Genomic DNA, 15,973 nt, shown 5'->3' with positions numbered 1-15,973 from the left:
GATGTATTTTTTCAGTTTCAGCTATTGCTTATAATATAAATTCAATATGAATATCATCTAGTTCCGTTTCTATCCCGAGAGCACATTGCGCACAGCAACACGTGAATTTCGGTGGTGTTTACTTCGCTGCACCACAGTTGTCTGAAACATTGCGCTTAAATCAAAGGAGGGCGCCCATTAGCCGAGTTTTTCAGTTCTGTTCATTCACCATCTCCATCGTTGACGACCCTCACTGCCGAACAGACACCTCCAACTGCGGCAATCCGCTAAGCCTTGCAGACGCCGTTCACGTTGGGGACTGGGCGCCGTGTTCCTTATCGCCGCGTCCGTCGGTCAATCTGCGTTATCCGACGGTCACCCACAGTTGGCTCGCAGCTCCCCTGCGTGACTCGGTATTGCGATCGCGCGCCTTGAAAGGCACGTGTGAACGATACGCACTATTCCCCGTTCGTGATCGGCAACTGGATTGCTTACTCGTTTGTTTATTCGCGCAGTTAAGACGGGCGCCGCGCGTACGGCGCGTATCGTAAGCCTTCTTCTGCCTGAAATGGCCTTCGGTGCCGTTCCATTTCCTCGGTGATTTCGCAGTGCTGGGAAATTTGCGGCGCGTAGTAACAAGGGGTCGTGTGCGATCAGCTGACGACGCTTCTAAGATGTCTACATCCGGGTGACTCACAGACGAAGCGATATGCGGCGCAGACGGCGCTGCCGAAGAAGAAAACGCAGCGTTTCCTCGTTCATTAACGTTTTAACCTCCCGATTTCTTTCAATTTTTTTCGGCTTCTAATGAATTGCGCATTGCCAATGTGGAAGCGGTGCTTTTTGTCCCAACGACGCTGCCTCTTTTTGGCGTATTTTTTGTGCTCGCCACCGTAGCGTCGCGTTCGGCTCTTTCCCAGCCTTCTCCCATCAGCCGCTCTTCCCCTTTCCAGGCTGGCCGCTGTTGTCGTCTGCCGCTTCGCATCGGGGACGCCATATTTGCATGAAAAATGCAGTGTATGTTGTGTCCTCCTTAGCTGTGACTGCACCGTTACCGTCTGAAAGCAGTTGCCGCGGATTTATCCTCATCACTGGGACCTTTCGTTGGCTTCGCGAAACGAGATAACCCCCGTACTTTTCCCCACGGTCGTACTATGTTTACATTTGTTTTTCGCTATGGTGCACGCTTGCGCCGCCCAGGTTTCGATGTTCGGAATGGTCTGATTTGTTTTGTTTCATGTCCGTCTAGCTACGCTCTCCGCTTCGTTTCCTGTGTGTTTTCATTCGACCGTCAGCCGTCGCATGTCAACAAAACCGCGTGGGTGCTGTATTTTTATTGCCCGTTTTCATTCTTCGCGCCCCTTACATTACCTTTTTGAGAGTCAGCGGTACGCGCTTCATACATCTGTTCACCAGCCGTCGAGTGAGCGCAGGTTCCTGATAAATTGGTTAGTAATGAGTCTGAAGAGAGTGTTCTGTTTCAAAACTAGCAGGGAGGGACGGGCAGCGATTTATTGAACGACCAAACCGATCTTGTGTTCTCACATGTGGCGTTGCCGGGATGTTGTAGTGGGTCCAAAACATATGTGACGGACAAACACAGATGTGGCTTTTGGCAACGAAAGTGGTAGCTGCGGTGGTTGTGATTCTATAATAATGTGCTGCAAAATTAGCAGAAGTGGGTGGACAGGAGGCGTCACAAATTCTGAAAGATATACGAGGAATGTATGGTATTAAATAAATAAATACACGTCCAGTTATTGGAGTGGTAAGTAAGTTTGAATTGTCGGTGTCTCCACGAGTCAAGCGTGAAACGTGCTCATTTGTTCGTATTCCGTCTCTAAGGCCAAATACGAGCAAACGCACCGACACTGCTCTGTTTCCGGCTGTTGGACTCATGTGTATCTTTGTCTAGCCGTAGTTTCATTCTTTTATGACACCCTGTTATTTGCATTGGTTATACTGACGCGTCGTAATTGGGTAGTCCATATCCGACACGTTCTTCTATGCTTGGTGCGTCATATTCAACTCTTGTTTTAGCTTAACTTATTTGAAATGTATTTCTGGAATCACGCATGATCCTTTCGTTTCAGTATTCGACAGGTCAAGTCCCATTTAAAATGTGTTTTTTTTTCTTGTCTGTAGTGTGAATAACTAGATACGCCTAACTAATGCTAAATGAACCTCTCGGCATACATTAATGTACCCTGGGGTCATAAACAGTCTTGGTGTTGTTTATCAAAGAGAATGTTGGTGGCTAAATGAATTGCAGATGGGAACAGGCTATTTCCCACGCAATTCGTCTGAGTTCAGGTCTGTCTAGTTTTATTTGAAGTCAAGAAGGAAATACATATGCATGCTGAAAACGTCCATCATTCTCTCGAGTGTTTGTCTAGTGCTGTGCGACCAGCAACCGCCATGTCTATAGTGTACTGCTGAAAATCGAAAACACGGCATTTTAAATGCGGGAGTAAAAAATGCTTTGTACATAGAAATGAAAATGCACCGAGATATATGAAAGATTGATAAATCACTCTGCAGGAGACATTCTCGGCAGTCATTGCCTAGTTGCTGACAGCATAGACCTTTCACGCGTTTGAAGAACGTGATGTGGCAAAAATAAGAGCCGCAATCATAAGACCAGAAACGGGGAGAAACAACGATTGGTTCGTAAGCAACGTTTTAACGACTGCTAACGAAAACGAGTCCAAGGAGTCGTTAGTAAGCACTTTTCTTTTGTTGCACATTATTAACTTTTGCAATAAGTGGGAGAACAAGGGAAAGTGATGAGAGAAAGAAGTAAGTACGTTCTGCACGTGCCCTTATGAAGGGTATTTATTTGTTTATACTCGGGGTTTGCACATTACAGAGGGAAGAACGCGTTACAAAAGCGAGAACTTGGAGCACAGTGGATAAGAAAATAAATATGAAACAATCGACACATTTGTAAAAAAGAACGTAGAGCTCGAACAAAGCAACAACACCCGACGACAGCTTTCTCTGGCAGCACAGCCAAAGCTACGCGCACGTAACAGTTTTGCCTAAGTTTTGCTTACTAGTAACATTAGTTTTGCTGGCACCAGGAAAACGAGACATGGATACCAGAAAACTAGGAACAGCAAGAAACGTAAATCCTTTCCCTAAGAAATCTTTTTTATTTTATATGTAATTTATTTATTTATCTACAGCACCTCAAATAATCCTGATGAAGGGGTTTTTACATGAGTGGTGGGCGAGCATGCAAATTATCAAAAACACAATACCACTGCAGTAAGCACTGAAATGCGTTAGAAGAGAAACAGCAACGAAGAAAAACGTAAAACCTAAAACATGTTGCACATCCACAGGTTAAGAAACAAGAAAACGCAAAAGAAAAACACGAAAACTTATCAGATATGACAATCGACAAGTGTTGAACATAATGTGTACAAAAAGTACCAGTAACATCTTTTTTCTAGGTACGGAACCCGGCAAGTAAAAACAAGCAGAAATCTCGATAACATATTAAGATGTCGACAGAAACACGTTTAAAAGAATACTACAGACGATGCAATCAGGCAAGTGATACAATGGCAGACCTAAAACGTGGAGGATCATCATTAATAATGACGCTGACCGGAAGATTATTCAAAAATAATTTAAATCATGGGTTTTTAAGTGCCAAAAGCACTTTCTGATTATGAGGCACGCCGTAGTGGGGGACTCCGGAAATTTTGACCACCTGGGGTTGTTTAACGTGCACACAAATCTAGGTACACGGGTGTTTTCGCCTCCACCGAAATGCGGCCGCCGTGGCCGGTATTCGATCCCGCGACCTCGTGCTTATCAGCCCAACACCATAGCCACTAAGCAACCACGGCGGGTGATTATTCCAATCGATGGCTGTTTGAGAAAAGAAGGAATGAAGATGAGCAGTTGGTCCGAGCATGTGGCAGATAAACTGCTTTATGGTGGCTGATACAGCTTGAAAGGCGGACTGCTGGTTTGACAAGGGTGTTGTCGAGGGAGGGTATGGCAGGGCTTATGAAAAAGGCAAAAATCTGAATGTTTTGTGGCGTCCATCTGGTTTAGGAAGATTAGCCTTTTATTTTAACTGGGCGGCACTTGTATGAGTAGTGATAAAAGCGTAATCTGGCTGCACGATATTGTACCGACTCGAGTGTCTTGCTAGGGTTGTGTGTGTTTTTTTTTAATTATGGTGTTTTACGTGCCAAAACCACTTTCTGATTATGAGGCACGCCGTAGTGGAGGACTCCGGAAATTTCGACCACCTGTGGTTCTTTAACGTGCACCCAAACCAAAGTACCACGGGTGTTTTCGCATTTCGCCGCCATCGAAATGCGGCCGCCGTGGCTGGGATTCGATCCCGCGACCTCGTGCTCAGCAGCGTGACACCATAGCCACTGAGCAACCACGGCGGGTTAGGGTTGTGTTTATGAGGGTCCCAGATAGCGCGCGCATATTCTAACTTAGGTCCTACAACATATTAATAGGCTAATAACTTAACGGAGGGCGGGGAGAGTGCGATATTACGTCGTGGATATCCAAGGGTGCGGTTAACTTTGTTGTGAAGTGTGTGTGTGACATGTGATGGCCACGTGAGGTCACGGCTAATGTTCAACAAGAAAGTAAACGTAATTGGTGTGGTTTGTTTTACGGTACTAAGCTTAAAGTTGCATTCGCCGACTACACGCATATGCGCAGTAAGAAAAAATAAATGTGTGCTTCGGTTCTGTAGCCTTCGCTGCGCTGCCACAGAAAGTTGCCGGGTGTAAGAGAGGCACCCACTAACTAGAACCCGCAGCTTTTTAACCAAGTCCGAAACTATGAAAGCACTGCTGTTTGAAGATCAATTCACTCACCTGGAAGTCTTAAAACTCCGTACGCAGTAGGTACGTATCGTCATCATTATGAAGGGGAACGCCTAATTTCGTTTCAAACGCCCGTAGGGGCTACACAAACATCGCTCCCTGAAAGTTTAATAGGACAGCTTATTATGTAATAAGTTACTAGATTTGAGCCCATCTATCGCGAGATATTGTAGCGTAAAAAGAAAAAAAAAATTGTTCTTCCCTTTTATGGTGATGACCACTGTAAACTCCTACGTTCTTTTTTTGTTTGTTTGTATCTATAGTACCTGTTTTATTTTTTTTATTCTCAGACTGCAGTTCCAAATATATAACAATAGAAAGCTAAGCGATAAGAAGTAGCCGCATAATATGAAATGCCACTTGATATTGACATAACTGTTATGTGTCTGTGGCCTGATAAGATTAATTTAAGAAATTGGGCTGAACCTACCGAAAGCTCACATGGCATATTGTCTAATTCATTATTCCGCGTAAATGCTGCTTATTAGCTGTTCAGTTGTAATCGCAGCCATGCCAGAGCTCTGAGATGAAGTGCTCGCTTACTACTGGTTATTTATAATACGTGTTCTACCAGTGCTAAGGCAACTTACTTTTCCAGATGACGCGCATTTCTGCTTCATAAATGATTACACAAACAATAAGTGGTGTCCAAATCTACGCCTCGGCGACGGCTCTCTCTCTCTCTCTCTCTCTCTCTCTCTCTCTGGGTAACAGAAACTGATTTCAAGGTTATACATTTGCAACTGCATGGTCCGAAAGTTATTGCCGAGACGGAAACGCGTCATACACGCTAAAATAAATGCTCAATTCTTCATTTTTAATGTTTGCCGTTTCTAATACGCGCTTTTCTTTTTTGACGGAGAGACTCATTAAAATATGACATGCGCGTTTAAATCGAGTTCGAAGCAATGAGCGGTGTCCAAATCCTACACCACGATCTCGAAGGCCCTGCTTTGCCGTACTGCGGGTACCGGAAGTTTATCATTAGACCTCACGTATAGCTGCAGTGTATAAATCGCACCTTTTTTTCAATTTCACCTCGTCGCTGCGTGTATAGAAACATTCCCGATTGTTATACGGCCGCGTTTGAACTTGCAGTCTGCATATGTTGTCTCATTGCACTCTGCAGTTCGCATTTTTGAAAACACCTTTCTCGTGCTCCGAAGGTGCTGTTGAGCTGTCAAGGGGGAAAAGGGGGGGGGGGGGGGAGAGAAAGGAGGAACTCTGCATGGATGCGTGTTTGAGCAACATATCGCAGGCGCACGAGCGATGCCGACAGTGCGATGTCGACAGAGCGTGCTCCTCTCTCTGGTCGATCGCTTTCGCTTCTTTCCTTTTTTCTTTCTCGGCAAATCTATCACTGCATCGGCACACGGCGCCGACGTTTCCGCGTTCTGCAACCCCCGGACGTCGGCAACGTTCGCACCTCGTCGGTCCGGTTCGGTGGCGCGGTTCCTGGAAACCGGGGCTTGTCCGAAAGCTGCCAGCGTCGCCGGTCTGCTTTCGGCACGGACGTGAATACAGCGCGCGCCGCACGCCTGCATGCCATATCCGGCCGTTGTTTCTTGTAACTCTTACCTTACCACGACTGTTCGAATCGATACCCGCCGTGGTTGCTCAGTGGCCATGGTGTTGGGCTGCTGAGCACGAGGTCGCGGGATCGAATCCCGGCCACGGCGGCCGCATTTCGATGGGGGCGAAATGCGAAAACACCCGTGTACTTAGATTTAGGTGCACGTTAAAGAACCCCAGGTGGTCAAAATTTCCGGAGTCCTCCACTACGGCGTGCCTCATAATCAGAAAGTGGTTTTGGCACGTAAAAACCCCAAATATTATTATGTTCGAATCGATCACTGGTGATCGATGCTTTAGATCGCCGATTTCGACATGTTCGAGCCCTTTTTTTATCCGCTTAAGGCAATGCAGTAGTTAGTACAGGCGCTGAACTTTCAGAATCAGTTTAAATTTTCGCGCTAAGGCGAAGTAGTGATTGTTGACGGCCCTGTTTGCGAACTAATGTGCGCATGTTGTAGCGAAAAGAGGCGTGGCTGTCACCTCCTGGCGCGCTCGAGAATAAAGCATGCCGGTCACGATTACGCTGCACTGGCATCAAAAATTTTGTAATCAAATGACTCAGTAAGTAAAGAATTAAATTATATCGCCGGCTTTTCCGTCCGACAGTGCTGAGCGGTGACAAGTAACCGAAAATTACTCCCGCTCTTCACTGGTGAGCTTTGGTTTGGAGTCCGAGTCGTTCTATTCCGCCAAAGTGCATTTCTGAAGGTCCGCCGCATGTCCAACGTGTGGGACTGGCATTTTCGACCAGTTTCCAGGAGTTTCGGTTTCGCTTCTTTCGTAAAATCCAGGCAAGGGGTGCTGCCGGCGTCACTGCGCAGTTATCGAAAGTCGCTCCCATGTCGTGCTCGAAACTGTGCTGCACCCGCACTTCAATTTAGTGATGAGGACTCCGATTCCGAGGATGGCAGCAAAACAGGTTCAAGCTCTGACGGCGACGAGGTTTTGAGTCAGCATGGGACATCCGCGACTTTTCACCGGCGAGTTCCCTTTACGGCCGCGAACGGTCTCCTTCCTTGTGCGCGCTTATCTGCTGATCTTTATGCACGACCTGAGAGCCCTAATGAATATCTTCAGGGTGCAGACTTCCCTTGGTTACGATGTGCTGCCATCGGCAGCAAATAAACTTCCGTTCACGCCAACAAGGCCGCCCGTAGCACATCCCGGCCCAGCACTACCGATCAGCGTACGACAGCTTACAACCGGCGTGGGATTTCTTTCTGCTCTTCTTCTATGCAGAGGTGATAAAAGACTATCTGCAAAAATGCAAACAGATATGTTTGGATGCATTATCTTGTAGTTGCCCAGCTGCGCTGAGAGCGATAGGCCCTGGAAGAGGTGCATGACTCTAGAGAACTGGTGAAGTACGTTCGTTGGGCTTTTCAACGGACCATCCTCAAAAGATGCCGGAAAGGCGGAACTGCAAAATGTGTTACGAGGACCGCAATGTTGAACAAAAACCAGACGTTTTGTGGGAAAAGTGCGGAGTGCACCTATGCTTCACAAAATCCAGGGACTGCTTCACTGCATGGAATGAGCGATGAACCTGTCTTAGTTCCTTTTTCGTATCCGAAGTACGGTTGCGTACTGAGCATTACGCAGCAGCAGCAGCCGAGCACGAAACTGGCTCGAGCCAACTTTTCATGCGCATTAGATTAAAAGGGGCGGGCCTGTGGATTGGCCGGCTAGGTCAACTGAGCTCTCTCCACGTTATTTCTTTCCTCGGGGTTATGGGAAATAACGTGTTTACATGATCGAGACGGCGACGTCACATGAGCTCAAGGCAAGGATAACGGACGTCTTCCGTAGAATTCCACCGTCGGTCATCAAGAAATTGACGACCGGCGGTGGGTCAAAACGCACTCAGCTGCAGAAGGACACCTATTCGAACACGTCCCCTAGGCATCAACGGCGCTTACGAATTCACAGATAATAAAGGCACACTGAAATCTGACGGTTTTCTTTTTCTGTTGCTCTTTGGGCAGACATCCCGATTGCCAATTTGGCTCATTTAAAAGTGGTACATTTACTTTATTGAAAGCATCGGCTTTGCCTTTTCTCTACACGTGGGTCGCTTCCCTGTCTATTTATTCGCTGTCATTTTTTGCCACGCGAGCTCATGAAAAATAAAACCGTCATTTCTAATTTGGCTTTGGTCCGAAGCAAGTTTCTGGCTCGAAATATAGCCATATAGCTGCGCGCGCACTCTTTCGATGCGGTGCGAGCACAGCCAGGATTTTGAAACATTCTGTGCCTATTCCATTGATTTTCGCGTTTCGTGCGTGGTAAGAGCGGCGGTTCGAACCGGCCGCGTTATCAAGGGGCTTTAGTTATCAACGTGATCAGTCGACGTTGAGAGATGGATAATAAGTGTGACGTAGAAATGAGAGGAAGGAATAGCTGCGAAGCCTGCTGTTATTGCTCCTTCCGTACAATTATCAAGGTGATGCACTGTCGCTTCGGCTTTGCGACAGGCAAATCAGTTGCTTTCAATCAGCTTATTTGAGGGCGCTGCTTTATGACGCCGATGGGAACGCAGTCACGTGATATTTTTCGTATTTCGTGGGGTTCCTTTACCAGTCGGGAAAAATTAGTACGGTATTAATGCGTCGCTAAAAACACCGCAGTTAGATGTCATTTGTGGGTGCCTACAAATGTCTCATTGACACTTTGATAACTAGTACAGTACTTCTCGAGTCAGATAATTAATTAGAATTGCATAAATAAATTACAATAACTAGAAAATTACTGGCGGCTCCTCCAGTGTACTGGAAACAATATAGGTTTTCTTCGAGTAACGCAATTGCTTTTTTTTAAGACTTAATGCATGAAACTTGGGACACCCTGTATAATTCACTCAACCTAAATGATGGCGAACCGAATTCACTCGAAGTCAAAATCAACAGCAGTCATGCGCAGCAGCGCTTATACTTGGACTCACAGTACAAAGAGAGACAGAGAGAGAGAGAGAGAGAGAGAGAGAGAGAGAGACTACAGTTTCTCCGGAAAGGCGAAGCACTATTAGTGATATCGACGTATGGGACAAATACACGAAGGGAGGTTACATCACCTAGAGACGCCAGATTCTTGGTGCTCCGTGCGAGAAGGCTCAGGCTGTGAAGTTGAAGCGTTTCCTACTACGAGGTCTTGTAAATACCCATGTAAGACCATCACGTCGGATAACAATTCTTCAAGGTCACGCGTAGTTTCTTAAGTGCAACTGTTATTAAAGTTATATATGTATAGGTTCGGAAAACTGGTCGCCCAAATGAAAGCTTTCCGCCTATGCACCCAACAGTAGTACGAAGCTACAAAGGGAACCGGTTATCAGTAACACGTGTCGGCTTCTTTTGTAACATCGTGCTAAAGCCGTGTGGGTTTGCTCTGTGCCTTCGTGCTGATTTCTGGTGTCGGACGGTTTTACTTTTCAAGAAGCTACAATGCCGCGTCCCACTGCCTATGCGCGCGCCTTTTCGCCTACAGCAGCTCTCACTGGAGCATAATAGGTCCGGGGTCGGGGAACTACGTAGAAACGTTGCTACGTAGCGCGTCGTCGGTCTGACGCCATTCACGAACTCTGTCGCGGCGGTTCAGCGATAACGAGAGTAGCACCGCTACGTGCGAGCGGCCTTTCAGCTGCGATAGCTCGAGTCGCCTTGGGTGCGGAGAGGGAGGTGAAGGGTGCGTGGGCGGCACCGCTGGGTGGGGGAGAGCGAGAGGGAGGGAGGAAGAGTGTCGGAGCGCGGACCCCGGGGCGCTATCAGCTTGCAGCAATACCCCCCTCCCCCCGCCGTGTCGTGCGTGCGTGCCTGCCTGCCACTCTGGCGTGGGATGCCTCCCCGTATCTGGGATTTCGTTCGTTCGGCGCCGCGACGGTGCTTCTCTTCCATTGAAGAGCAGCGCGCCTTCCTCCTCCTCCTCCTCGGCTTGCTTTCACAAGCGAGAGCGGCGGCACGTGGAGTTGAAAAGGCGGCTGCTGCGGCGACGCGTTGTTGCCATGCGTCGGCCAAAGTCCCTTGCCCGGCGTCGTAGCGGCAGAAGCAGCAGCGGCCTGTTGCGTTGCTCTCGCCGGCCTTTCGCGGTGCTCCATTTTACGCGCGGCGTCGCTACTACACGTCGACGTGAGCGCGTGGAGCGCTGCGGAGGCGGAGAAAGCCGGCCAAAAGGCAGCCGCGTGCATTGACGTCATTGCTTTAGGAGGGGTGGATGAGCCCAGGAGGAGCTCCTCCTGATAGACGGTGGCCGTTGTTCACACCGGTTTTCCGAAAATTCTGGCGCGTGAATTTAATGTAGCCTGTAGCTGCAGGTGAAAAGTGCCATCTCGCAGAAGCCCGCCCTGCTCCCGCCTCGCAGACTTTTGCTTTAGAACTGCTTTAAAGAGGAACCTCGTACCTCTTGAACGGGAAGCGAAGCAGAATCGCGTTGTTGTACGGCTCATCGTAATATATGAATAACGTTGCGCGGTAAGCGACAATTCCTCATCAGCTTTTATAACTCTTCTTGGCGACAAGGGAACTGTAAAATGAAATTCTGGAGTGAACACGTCCCCAATGTGAAAGCGGGAGCGACGCTATCTTATTCGGCGCACCGTAGCTTCAAACGGAAAGCGTTCTCTTCTTGCTTCCTGCGGATTTCCATTTACGACTCGGGCTGCATGAATCCTGCAGTACACGTTTCAGAGGTTCCCTGGTGATCACTGATCATCGGGAATGCATATTACTCGCGACCACAGCAACTACGTGTCGCCTTCTGCATTGTTCTGGGCGAATAATGCCTGCTCCAAATGTCGACAGAAATTTATTGAGATGAGTGTTGAAGCTCGGCGCAATGCAGTGTAGAGAAGGTGGTGGGCATTGCCAAAGGTGGTATTTAGGCGTGTTGTAGATCATTACTGCTATTATTAAGCAAGAAGGCGTGACGTTGAGCTGGTGGGTTCATCGCGATAGGCGTGGGAACAGCGGTGCGTGTGTGTGTGTGTGTGTGTGTGTGTGTGTGTGTGTGTGTGTGTGTGTGTGTGTGTGTGTGTGTGTGTGTGTGCGGGGGGGGTGATAAAGAAAGAGCTAGAACCGAGAATTGAGACGAGAAAAATGCCACACGAGCGCTCGGGTGGTGTCTTCCTTGCCTCCGTCCTCGATGTCGCCTTTTTTTTTTTTCGTGCTTTCCACCAAATTTATTGTCGCGCATTGGTTGTCGAACAACTAACAGCGCGACGATTAGTAGGTATAAGGCTTACCGTGATGAAATTGGCAGAAATAGATGGACATATTCCTGAGCTGAGTTGGGCTTGCTGGGATGTTCATCGCTACAAGGGAACAGCGCAGTAACCTCTTTACAAAAACTAAGAGAGGCACAAGGACTGCATGTGTCCTTGTGCCAATTTCTCTTTGCATGTAGGTGCCCTGGGGGCGCGAACAGTGACGACTTTCAAATAAACATGTGACTTTCATTTTTACGCCTACTTCCGCGCACAGTACATACATATATTAGAGGTCGTGGGGATCGTCGGCGTCGGTGCCTAACGTGGCCTCCGAGATCGCGCAATCTCGAAGGCCATTATGTCCAGCAATGGGTTTCTTACATAATTTGCTAGCGCCAGTGTCTGCGGGAGCTGCAAGCGTGGCGGTTCAGCCAACGTGGGAATTACGGATAAACGAAAGAACTTGGAGGAAGCGTCACGGGATAAAATTAAAGCCAGTAAAATGGCGGCCCGGCACGTGATCATTTCACAGCGAGTTTTCACGCTCTTCTACGGCCGCGCTAGCGGTTCTCAGCGCACGCTGTTTCCGAAAGCAGGACGGGTGCGACAGCTGCAGTCACGGATTATGATCGACTGTCGATAAATGTGGGAAATTTACATATACATATATTTTTAAGGTTGAAAGCAGTTTAATGTGATAGAATGACTTTCAAGGTAAGGTTGGCTAGTTGCTTACGAGTATTGCGATACGTGGTCTTACGGCGCAAATTTAGACGGAACGCAGCGAGATAAACAGGACTAAAGCCGATCCTTAGGCGTTCGTCCTGTGTAACTTGCTCTGTCCCGTCTAAATTTGCGCCGTAAAGCCATGCTTCATGATATAATTACTCTTTGCGCATTTTATAGGGATTCGTCATATAAATGCTTGATTGGAAGTTTAGAAAAATAAACCGCTTACAAAGTAATGCCGCAAGGACTTCTGAAGCTAAAAGCACGGATATATAGTCAAATCGATGTACTATATACGTACTACACCACATTTCAGTGGTACTTCAACTATCGCATGCATTACCTATCCGGGTTCTGTAGGGAATTCAGTGGTGTCCAGAACGAAGCCATTTAGTTGCTTCGGGAGTGCCATGCCGAAGGGAACAGTTGAAAACTCGCTAAAGTCGAATAAAGTCAAGGAAACCTTCGCTTTAATAAATGAATCGCGATCTTGGCGGCATGTATATATATATATCATGCACTGAGGCTATAGGTACCTATTGTTGTTTCACTGCTTAAAATCGGATTACATAGCCGGCTTGCTTCCTTAGCAGGTGCCGTTTCTCTGCTCCGCAATGTACGCCGCCCGATACACGCTGTCCGGCGAAAATGTCCCCTGCCGCGAGAGCAGTACATTTTTCAGAGTGGACCCGAGTCCTCGTCGGTTGCGCCTCAACCTGCAGGTTGTCTTATTTGTGTAGCGCCAGTGCGCGAGAGTCAGGTGTGTGTGTTCTATGCTACATCGTTTTCATCATCATCATCATCAGCCTGGTTACGCCCACTGCAGGGCAAAGGCCTCTCCCATACCTCTCCAACTACCCCGGTCATGCACTAATTGTGGCCATGCCGTCCCTGCAAACTTCTTAATCTCATCCGCCCACCTAACTTTCTGCCGCCCCCTGCTACGCTTCCCTTCCCTTGGGATCCAGTCCGTAACCCTTAATGACCATCGGTTATCTTCCCTCCTCATTACATGTCCTGCCCATGCCCATTTCTTTTTCTTGATTTCAACTGAGATGTCATCGTTTTACCGTTGTGTAAGCCGCAGCGACGCCGGCAACAAAGGGAGTCTTTCGGACGAGCTCAAAAGGATTTGGGCACGGCTTGCGGAACAAACCCTTCCCGTGTGATGCGCCGCTGCTGCGGTGGCGCCTCATGAAGAAACTATACGCGGCCAGCTGCTCGCGATGTCACGCTGGGATCACGTGGTCGGGATTATCCCCCGGACCCGATCCCTCGGGCAGCGCGGGCGCCGTTGCATAGTATTGCCCGCGCGCGCGAGAGAGAAAGAAACCCAGCAAGCTTCAATAGTTCGCGGGAGATCTCTCTTCGCGTTCAATCATTCACACGTGGAGGGCTCTTGCATAGCAATCCCGGAACGCAATTAAGATTGGCTTAGCGAGTTCGCGATCTCGCCTTTTGTATTTCCGGGGCTAGCGGCCCGGAGGACAGCGGAGGCGCCCAATTCGCGCTTCCGGGTCGCGAACAGAAGTGCCGCCGCCTCCGATGTTCTTTGAAGAAGGAAGTGTTGGTTGCACGTCTCGCTTGTACGTCGCCATGTGACGTACAAGCCGCTGGTCACTATAGTCGCATACACGCCAACTCTCTTGTATTGTTCGTAAAGTTGATGAATTTGGGCTCGTCTCATCATTGCACAGATGTGGCGTCAGTATTTACGAGAAAAAAAAAATTAAAAATCTCTGTTCGCTAGAAACTTTCGCTGGTCGGTCCCCGAACCTTCAGTTGCAAATCTTATTTTCCAAGTTTTCTGCTGCTCTTGTGCTGCATGTACAGGTAAATAATCGTTACAACAAAGTGCCTATGGATCTCACTAAAGGCGTGTCCGCAGAGCAAGAATAGTAATTTAAAAAAATGCTTGCTAATCTCTTTTTCCACCTCGGTATTGTGTCCGTGGGATATATCACGAATTTTAAGTTCAAAGTTTGTTGCGTAGTAGACGGTACCGTCGTTAGAATGCAATATGGAAAAGAAAAAAAAAAGGGGGTTGGTGGGTGGAATTTACGCGACGCAGAGGCATTGCTTTAATTTTCAGATAGACGGGGGGGGGGGGGGAGCCTATGTTCTGAATTTATAGCTTGTCACCACAGCTAAAAGTGTTGTTTAACCTCTGCTAGTGCATGATCGACACATACTCCCTTGCTGCCTGTGTTGCGGTGCATGCATAAAATATGCTGTGATTTCTTTTTATGAAAACTAAATGCGCAAATTGAGTACAAGAAAAAGAAAACCACCACGTGACGGTCTGCGTGTAACCGTTTATTTTTCGCATGCGTGTCCTGGTTCCCCAACATCGATAATTCTTCACTGAAGCAGTTGTAGTAGTGATTGGTTGTTTATTTAAACAGGTAAAGAAAGGAAAATGAAGGCAAGGACAATTGTTACTGGCCGCAGTAACTTCGTAGCACAGTCTACTGACACCTGAACCGCAGACAGCACTGGTGGAGGGAGGGGTTAGAGTAAAGGCGAACTACTTACATATGTACAATATTAGATAAAGAAATACCGATAAATGGACGGAGATCTGTATGGTCAGGGGCCATGGGCTGTACTAACAAAACTTTTTTGTAACTTCTGTTGTAACTGCAATTGTAACTGCTGTAATGGCTGTTCGCCATTAGCTATCGTTGCACCGATCGCCTCATCATCCCGATACTTAGTTGCTAAAGCATTCCCTTAGCAGCCAGCATTCAGGAGGGCGCCTGAATGCTGGCTACTAAGGAAATGGTTTACCTAGCGGATTTTATTATTATTATTATTATTATTATTATTATTATTATTATTCGGGCTCTTGATTATTGCTCCCGTTGAACACGCAGAATGTGTTGTCAGCCCGGTCGTCATGAATAAAATTAATCCGGACTGCGGGGTTTCAGTATATTGTAGTAAGTGTGGGGGTTTGCTCAATTTAGAACACATGCTTTGGCGCTGCCTGGCGTTGGCCGGTGATGGTTCTCAAGGTGAACAGTTGTGGCAGCGGATGCTGCACAGTGGAGTGCTGGCGGACCAACTCTGGGCTGTCCAGAGGGCCCGTGTGACGGCAGAGGGGCTCGGCCGGTCTGTCACGACGTGGGAGCGGCCCGCATCAGTCCCTGACTGGTCCCTCAGGACCTAAATAAAGTTATTCATACCATACCATACCATACGGAGCGAGAATTGAGACTCCTTTCTTTCGCTTCGGCTTGAAAGGGATCGCTTGTCTATCCATTGCTTGGCTGTAACCGTTCGCGCGTATAGCTTGATAAAAATGGCGGGGAAGGAAAAGTAAACGCAAACGATCTTCAGCCAACCCTCTTGCGCAGGAAAAAAAGAAAGAAGGCCTACACAACCCTCGGTATAACGATTCACGGTGGCGATAACCAGTCGGTTCGCGCTCCGTCAGCGTACATCGCGACCTTCACTGTTGGAGACGCAAGGTCATTTCATCTCTTTCTCGAATTCTTTGTCGCTTGCATAGCAGCGACACAGCAGCTGCGTGCCTTATGGCGTGCGACTCCGGTGAGGCAACCGACGCGCCGTCTCTTTCTAGACTGCGCTAATGGCGCTCCCTCCTCGACCTGATGAA

The 15,973-nt window shown here is 47.9% G+C and overlaps 1 protein-coding gene across 2 annotated transcripts in view; it reads left to right on the top strand.

Annotated features, from left to right (window-relative positions):
• mnb (minibrain) overlaps positions 1-15,973 on the top strand; it is a 121,010-nt gene that overhangs the window by 352 nt on the left and 104,685 nt on the right. The window lies entirely within an intron of this gene.

The sequence above is a fragment of the Dermacentor albipictus genome, chromosome 4, assembly GCF_038994185.2.
Source record: "Dermacentor albipictus isolate Rhodes 1998 colony chromosome 4, USDA_Dalb.pri_finalv2, whole genome shotgun sequence".
Classification (NCBI taxonomy): domain Eukaryota; kingdom Metazoa; phylum Arthropoda; class Arachnida; order Ixodida; family Ixodidae; genus Dermacentor; species Dermacentor albipictus.
Note: the sequence above shows the minus strand (reverse complement) of the source record. Positions and strands in the feature narration are given on the sequence as shown.